Genomic DNA, 9,542 nt, shown 5'->3' on the forward strand with positions numbered 1-9,542 from the left:
TTGTGGGGTAATCCCAATCTCTCACACCACATCTCTGACTCTGTGTTACGGGGGTGGAGGGATAGAAAAATTCAAACAGTTGCTGATCTATACATTAATGACACATTTGCTAACTTTCAGCAACTAAACGAAAAATTCAATCTTCCTAAATATAGTTTTTCAAATTCCTACAAATAAGAGACTGGGTTAAGGAGAAATCCAAGGAAACATTCCCAGAGATACCAAAAGAAACTCCTCTCAAACCCATTTATGTAATAAACTAGGCGGTCAACAAAAGGAATAATATCTTCTATATATGGTATCATTAATGGAAAGTTACCTGTTTATGATAAAACGTCTACAAAAGGAAAATGGGAAACAGACCTGGGCTGTGTTTATGAGGAGGTGGATTGGCATTACCTATTGGAACAGGCACAGACTGTGTTAATCTCCACACACATAGGCAAATTCAATTTAATATATTTCATAGGACATACTACACCCCTTATAGGTTACACAAAATTGACAGCAATATTTCCTCCAGATGTCAGAGATGTAAAGTGACCGATGGTGATCTTCTACACATGCTATGGAGTTGCCCAATGATAGAAGACTTTTGGAAACGTGCCATTGAACTAACCTCAAGGACAATAGGAATTCAAATTGAACAGGACCCAAAACTATGGATTCTGGGGGACACAACCTCTGTTAATGTGAACTACTATAAGAAATATTTTATTTTACTTGCAAGCACTGCAGTGAAAAAATGTATTCTGATTAACTGGAAATCTGAAAATTCACCAACAGTGAGACACTGGATTAACGAGCTCGTGTCTTACTGCACACCTGAAAAGATATTATATAATGTGAGAGGAAGCATGCAGCCTTTGGAAAAATCTGGGCCCCCTTCATAGACATTCTGCCTTCTCTGGACTTGGTTGACCATGGTGGTGTGAGCCTTCCTGGACCGGCTTCAAATTAGCCCTCTGTAGATTCTTCTTGTATAACTTCCTTACTGATGTATTTGTTGCAAGTAGTATGTTGATTCATATACATATGAAGATGTACAGATGGGTGGATGTATAAACTGTGTAGGTATACTATAAATGAAAGGAAATCGAGAGCCATACAAGGGAGGAGGGTGGGGGGTGGGAGGGGAAAAGTTCCTTTTTTTTTTTTTTTTTTTTTCTTTCTTTCACCTTCTTCTTTTTTGTTTCTCATTTTCTCTTCTGATGCTCAAAAATTATCCTTGTATGGTGTGTCTGTAAGGTTATGCATTTATGTATGTTTCCTCTGTAAATGCGGTTTAACCTATGGTAACAAACTGTACTGTGCACCATGAATATCCTATAAGAGCATCTGTTAATAAAAACAAATCTTTAAAAAAAAAAAAAGAATCAAGACCTTTCATCTTTCAGCTGATGAGTCAGCTGGGAGTTTCAAGCCTATCCAGGCCTTGGAGGTTCATCTAACAGTGTCCATGCATAACATGAACAGTCCAGAAATCCGGACCACGAAAGAAGTCATCCCACTTTGCAACACTGTTATGCACATTTCACTTCTATACCTCATTCATGTGATATTCGTTACCCATACTGAAAGAAACTGCTGCGTGAGTGAGTCAGCATGTGAGCAAACACGGTGTGTGTTTGCAGCACTGAGCACATCTAAGCAGGTGTTAAGGAAACATCAAAGGTGTTGTGGGTATGCTCAACCCACATGCACTCCTCAACAGATTTGTCTTGCAGGCAAAGCACAGACTTGACCAGTTGCCAGTTTGTTTGTTTTTTGTTTTTGTTTTTAATATCAAAAGAGGTTAAACTTTAAGGTCAGTTGTATTCTTTTTTATTGTATGCAAATGTAAAAAAAAAAACCCTCTCTTTCTAAAGTGCAGGTGTTTAACAAAGTGTCAGGATCCTGCAGCCTGACAGCAAAGAGAAGAATATCCCACTCGAACACAAACCGTGCTGATGTGTGGATGTTATACACCCAATCAACCGTCCCTCCTTTTTTCCTCTGCCACGTGAGACAGGTGCTGCTACGTGCGGTGTAGTGGGACTGAGTGGCATTTTAAACTGAACTCACCATTCTTACCTGCACCTGCATTGTGTCTCCAGAGCAACTGCTTTCCCATTTAGCGGCTGACAATATCCAAGCTTTCTATTCATTTCCCGTCTTTCAGGCGAGAGGAAATGAATCACAGGGCTGTCAAGGAGAGGCACAGGAGCAATAACAGGAGTGTGAGAGAAAAGAAACTTTGATATGTGAGGTTTACTCACTCTTTATTCCTTACGGACCCTTGGGGTATGTTATGGGACACCACACTGCTAGACTCCGGCTGCTAAAGCTAACAGACCTGCAGGTGTAATTTCATCTGCCCATCTTTTTTTCCTTCTCTGCCTCCGCCTGCCTCCCGCTCTCTCTCTCACTTTTTCTATTTGCCACCCTCTGCCTCTCTTTTTCTTTCACACAGGCTGCCTGGCTGTCTGTCCTGTGTCACTTTCATTTAAATCACGAGCATCATGCTACTGATTCTCAGTTCAGGCTGTTTAAGAAAATACATTATTTACCTCGATAATCAAAGCATCATTACCTCTGCACACCTAACTCACACATACATCCTATGCACACATCAGGAGCACTAAATAATAATCATTAGTTGATAGATTCACTAACACAAGAACAGTATTGGGCTCATTACACACACAAAAAATAATTTATTACTCATTACACATGGTGCTTCTTAAAAGTAATATTATCACTTATTACTCCCTGTCAAGAGAAATTCATTACACTACTTGTTATATTACTTTTACAACACCCCACAAAACTGCTTTCTCCTTCAAATTCACACTTTGTATGTGCACCTCTGTGTGAATGTCAGGTTGATTACGGGTAAGCACAGCTAAGGCTAATAGCTTGCAAATGATTTTTTTTAACGGGGGGGAGGGGGGGCGGGAATCTTCTTTTGCCTTTGACCAGTATTTTCCCAACAATCTGTCTGAAATACTGAGTCAGTTGTGGAGATAGGCAAAATTTTATCCACCACATATTCTGCAACAAGCTTCATTTGGTCTCTGTTGCTTGTACTGTAGCCTGCAGCTGTCCAGACCATCCTCTGCAGCTGCAGGGGGCTCACCTTTGGTGGGGTGTATTTCCACGAGCTTCACGTTGTTGTGTTGTCAGTTGTAGAAAATGTTTTAGGAAGTTTGAAGTCATGTTTTTCGCAGTGGAAAGAGTTTTAGTACTACTAACATTAGCTGGAACAATAATGTTGTTGTCATCTTATCTCCTGACAAAATCAAAGTAATGGGAATACTTCCAGCCACTGAATTCATGGTAAGCGTTTCCATCTTCCAGGGACGCTGCTTTGTGATGTGCATGTGCAGTGATTACAAAAATAAGCCCAGGGATGAGGCTGATTGCTGGATTTCAAATCATTGAAGGGGCTGGCACCAACACAACATTTGTTTTGGGGGTAAATGTAATATTATTTCTAAAATTTGTATTAAAAATTTGTTACTCCTAGTTGTTACTAGAAAAAGTGATATAGTTACTATTTAGTACTTGGGCAGCAGTGTTGAGCAATACCGCATTACAGTAATAATATTACTTTTTCCAGTGACAAATAGTGTAACTAATTACTAATAAAGTTTCAGTAATAATGTTACAGTTCTGCCAAAGACCAAACAACTCGTTAGAACACTACTTTTGTAATCACATCACTACTGACTTGAAATCCAACAATCACATCAGTGGACTCATTTTTGTAACTGTGGTGCTGCACAGGCATGCCAAAAAGCAGCAAGCTAGTTTGGAAGATGGAAATGCTTACCTTAGCAGCTGGAAATATTCTCATTACTTTGATTTTGTCAGGAGGAAAGATGACAAGAACACTGTTGCTGCAGGTAGTAGAACAAAAGCTCTTTCCACTGCGAAAAACACATCCTCATACCTCCAGTCTGAAACAACTTGACTACTATGACTGACAGCACAACAACTTGAAGCTCCAGGAAGGTGTGTCCTCCTTGGCTGCAGAGGTTGGCTGTAGCTCTACACTGGCTAAACAACCAAAATTGGATTTTAATTGTGGGCAGCTGCAAGCTACAAAGAAGTAATGAAACTTGTGGCTGGATATGTTGTGGATGAAGGCAGAGCCATGAGAAAATACCGGTCACAGGCAACTTAAAGGAGAAGTCCAGTATTTTGCCCCATTTCTGGGTTGTTTATGATGAAATAGAGCGGTTAAGACCAAAATTGTGACGATTGCTCTTTTTCAGAGAATGTGGCTTTCCCCTGCCTGGTTTAACACTGCTGCCTATGGCCATTGGGGGAAATTGTCCTAAAACCACCCTAAACGTTTGTTTTCGAAGCCATGAAACTCACCGAGTGGTCAGTGGTGTTTGTTGATGTTTTGACATAAATATCGTTGCAAACTGTGGTTTCCATCCGTGTTTTCACTATTCATCTCAATTGTGGAACTATTTTTTCAGCTGCCTCACACCTGTGTGTGTAAACTTCCGCTTGATCGTTCACTTGACCCTGAAGCGTTATACACTCCAGCCCACTTGATGGCAATACTGCTCCTTTACATGGGTGTCGCCAACCGGCAGGAAAACATTGCGATGTAGTGGGACACAGAAAAGAAGCAGAAAAAGAAGGCTGGCGTCATGTTCAAAGGCATCATACTGCAAAGGTTGTTTACAAGCGAGTAATCCATTGTGCACTTGTTTAAACTTATTACAAAACGTTTTCGTTCGTTCTTGTTCTTACTCAAGGAGTGCACACAGCACTGTCAAGCCAGCACTTTCGCTGAGCTAAAAGACTACAATGATACAACCTTGTCGCAAACAACCCCCTTTCCGTTTCTGGTGGCGGATTACTACCAATGGACAATAAGGCTTCCATAGAAAACCAGTGGATTAAACAAAATGTCAAATAAATCATCACGGAAACCACAGTTTGCAATGATTTTTATGTCAGAACATCAACGAACGCCACTGACCACTCGTGGTTTTAGGGACAGATTCACACATGGCCATAGGCAGCAGTGTTAAGCCAAGCAGGGGAAAGCTAAAAGGAGCAATTGTCACAATTTTTCTTAACCACTCTATTTCATCATAAACAACCCAGAAATGGGGCTCAAAGTGTGAAATACCGGACTTCTACTTTAAGACCCTCAGGTAAAAATAATAATAATAATAATTTGCAAGCTACACTTACTGGCGATTATCCAGACATTCACACAGAGGCACACAAGTAATATAATGAGATGTGTAATGAAAGAGTAAGGAGTAATGAGTAACATATTACACTTACTTTACATTTAGACTAATGAGCCCAACACTGCACAAGAATGTGTAATGGAAAATGAAAATAGGAAGCAGTGTATCTTCAAAGGAATTAGGTGAAAATAAGTGTAAACTTTGACTTGTTGGTGGCACTATAACAAATCAGAGGATTCCCAAAACTAATAGAATTCTTCCACTGAGAATCGCAAAAACTGCACCAAATTGAATGGCATTTTATCAAATAGTTATCGAGATATTTCACTCTGTGCCAAAGTGTTGGACTGAGCGACTGGCAGAGCGACATTGCCATCCCCAGAGTTACCTCACTTTTATGACTAAAAAGACAAAACGTGGACAAAGAGGTGGAAGGTGGAAGAAGTTAAAAAAAAACGGCACTGCACAATTGTGATTAATTAGCTGCCCATCACAAAGGTGAAGATAGTCAGGACAGACATATTGCCTATTAGACCTGAATAGGAAAGATGGAGTGGGAGCCAAGTGAGGTGTCTGAGGCTGATGGCAGAGGACAATTCACACCAATGTATCTCCGATGTCAAACACAGGCCAGATTGTGCTGCACCGCCCCCTCTGACAACACTACCACACAGCTTAAGAAAGGGCAATGTATATCTGTGCGCCACATTATAATGCTGCCTTTGATAAATGTGATGAAGACTTTTTTTTTCTGGACATAATTTTCTGAGCGATGCTTTATTTGTATCTTTTATAGAGGTTAGTTCAGTGTTTGACTGACTTAGTAACTAAGATGGATGATATAGGGATGATCCATTGTTAATTCAGTTTTCATGTTGCAGTACATAGTTAGATTTTATATCCTCTACACATTTCTGAATAACCCAATCATCACCCTTGTGTCTCTCTTTACATAAATATTGCAACAAACTGCTTTGAATGTTTCTTTTATGGTAGCTTTAACATCGTAAAGCTTTTCCAGTTGATGTATGTATGATGTATGATAAAAACAATGAAATACACAGAATTAAACATACTGTAAATATACAGGATATAAAATTATTATTTTCTCCAACTATTCTACATGATGAGTCTGTTTATACTTGTTCTGCACAAGCAAAAATCCCCAACAATGTCATGCCTACAGTTCCTGGGCATCGCACTGCACATTGTTCTCGCTCTCCCTTGACAATGTGTTGGTGTGAGTTTTATGATGGAGCCTGGTGCTTCACTTTCTCGAGCTCTCACCTCTGTGACGATACTGATATTTTAAGGTCTGCCATCTGCACAGGTGCCAAAACAGCCCGGGAGTTCTATACTGGATGTCTATGGATCGGTTTGAGATTATTCCCCAGGTTCCCTTGGCTGAAAAGATGGCCCGTCCACTCACACACACACTCACGCACACACACAAACACTTAATGATTTTCTCTGAAGTGAACAAAACAATTAAGTAAAGCCTGCAGCATCAAAGTCCTTCAGTTAAAGCTCAGAAGCCTGTAGGGAGGTGTAGTGGAGACTGCAAGACAATCAAAGAAATCAAACGGCAAGTGAGTAAAAAAAGGCACTGCGTATTTATTCTCTAGCCTCAGGCATTTATGAAGAGGTTACCTCTGAGGGATCTCTTTGCGTTCTTTGTTGAACACCTTTGTTCTCCAGCATAAGCACAAGCTTTGAATAGAGGCTAAAGACTTGTGAAACTTCGCAATCTCAGTCATCAGCTAGAAATGTTGCACATAGTTTATGTGTCCCAAAAACACTCAAGTTTCTGGATCCTTTTTTGTTTCCCTTTTTCTAAAAAGGAGTTCGTAGTTCCGTTTTTATTTCATTAGAGGTTTTTCTGTAAAAGGGCTCTGTAAATATGTTGTTGTGTAAAGGCATAAAGGTACATTTGATAAGACGCTAAGAAAAAAAATGTGCAGTTATTTGGAAGATGGAAGAGAATTCACAGAAGTCCATGGACGTTTTTATTCATTATTTAGTAACAGCTTTTTATGGACTCTACTTGCATTTCCCTTTTCATGTGTATTTAATATTCAGTTGTATCTTATTATGAGGAAGTCGAATCCATCAGGAAGTATTCATTGACACTTTTTGTCACTTTCTAAAATTATTTCATAATGGCAGACTCTCTTCAAGCAAAAATATATTGTTATAAGAAGAACTCATTTAGTAGGAGACCATGAGATTGTGAGTTTTTACCTTATGGCAATTGTAGTCCTATGGCAGTTGTTTTCCTAGTGCCAATCCCACAGTCACATTCACTCCCAGAAAGACAGGTTTGTTGTGCTGGACTTGTCTAGATTCAAACAGCTCCCCTCACCATGCCTGCATCAGCTTTATCCTGCAGATCTCAGGGAGAGACACACACAAACAAAAATGAGCTGAACGCCATAACAAGCAGCCTATTTGTTGGTTGATGGTTATAAATACTAAAATAACACATATCCAGTTCAAACCCACCAATTAATATGTATGACTTTTGCACAACCATGATTTTTCTGGCCCAGCCATCTGTCTACTTGCTAAGTTGACTCTGGGGTCTGCCTGGCAGTTGAAGTCATTTGTCGATGACTAAGTAGGTGATTACACTATCAAGGAGATCAAGCATGCAGGAATACATGCAGAAATAATCCCTCTATTATCATTGTGATACATGTGGTTTTGGTATTAGTATTTTTGGTGCAATAACAACAAAGTTAGAATAGATGTAAGTGCCTAAAATGATACACACACTCACATACGTCCACATTCATACTAAATAATAAAAAAAAAACATGAAAAGCAAGCAGCTGACACAAAATAAATATTGTGCATGTTGTCCCAAAGTTATTGCACATTATAAGAATAAGGGAATATGAGTATTGTTGCAGAAGTTCCTATTTAAGGTTGTGAACTGGCAGAAAGTGAAGAGTCCCCCACTGACGTTTCATTCTGCAGAGAATAAAGATGTGAACGCACACTGAAGATGAGGAAGGTCTGTTTTGTTTGTTTATTTGTTTGTTTTTCGACATTACTCTTTAACTGACTGGAACTGACCAGATTCATTAGACTCGAAATCACCTTGGGAAATAAAAGTTTAGGTACTGTATATTGATTAGACTTGTGATGAGTCCCAGGACCAACACTGGCCCAAACGTAGCCTGAGTGCTGCAGCTGAAAGAGACCGAAGTCTGCAACACCAAATCCTGCCAGCAATATGGCCAGAGTGAAATGATGACATGATGATGGCACTAAAAGACTGTTGCATGTCCATGCTTGCATTCTTGGACTGATCCGATCGCTCTGTGTGTGTGTGTGTGTGTGTGTGTGTGTGTGTGTGTGTGTGTGTGTGTGTGTGTGCGTGTGCGTGTGTGTGTGTGTGTGTGTGCACTCCCACCCTCCCACCATGTTGCACCATTCCAAGATCTTTTTATAAAAAGAAGAATTTGTTTTGCATTTGTGTTTACATTTGCTTATACAGATAAAAATGTTTGCTTAGGAAAACAGGGAACCATCAAATCACACACATACCTGCAAGATTAAAGATGACCTGCGAGGTCAAGGGTTGAACATGCTGCATAGAGAATGTTGGGAGCAAGCATTAGCAAATAGTATTGTATGGTTGGTTATTATGACTATAATAGTGACACTTAATATTAAAGGAACTTCAGCTGACAAAATACATAAATATCTATATACATTTAGATACATCCAGCTTGGAATCGGAAGAAAGACAAGTTGTGGAAGGAGGAGGTAATGGAATCACTCTAGAAGGCCAAGTTAACATTAGCTAGCATTAGCCCTGCAGCTGGAGCCCTGCCACTGTCATTGGTTTATGGGGGACCAGGTGTGACTGTCAGTGGACAACAACTTCAACCTCCAGATGATCTTGGAATTATCTATTCTCTAGTATTGAGGAACGTTTTCACTGACCTCTGTCGGTCCATGTGCCATGCATGTAAGGGAGATTCTGCACTGAGACACGTCACTGCAGCTCCTCTAACAGTGAGTCCAAAGGTGTAGCCGCTAAGAAACAGCTGCAGATATACATAACTCACTGAAAGTCTGTTGCCCCCTGTTCAGTTTCTACTTGCTATGGGCTGTCCCCATTGTGCCTGTTTGACCTGAGATATGTAATTGCATGGGGAAAAAAAGAAAGATAAAAAGGCTTATGTTTGCTTACAAAATGAACTACTAAAACAGACAAACACTGAAAGACAGAAATGTATAAAAAATGGAATCATTCCCACACATCAACATACCAATATGTCATACTTGTAATAGCGGAAAAATGATTATATCTGAGACAGCACAATA

The sequence above is a fragment of the Epinephelus fuscoguttatus genome, linkage group LG19 (assembly GCF_011397635.1).
Source record: "Epinephelus fuscoguttatus linkage group LG19, E.fuscoguttatus.final_Chr_v1".
Taxonomy (NCBI): domain Eukaryota; kingdom Metazoa; phylum Chordata; class Actinopteri; order Perciformes; family Serranidae; genus Epinephelus; species Epinephelus fuscoguttatus.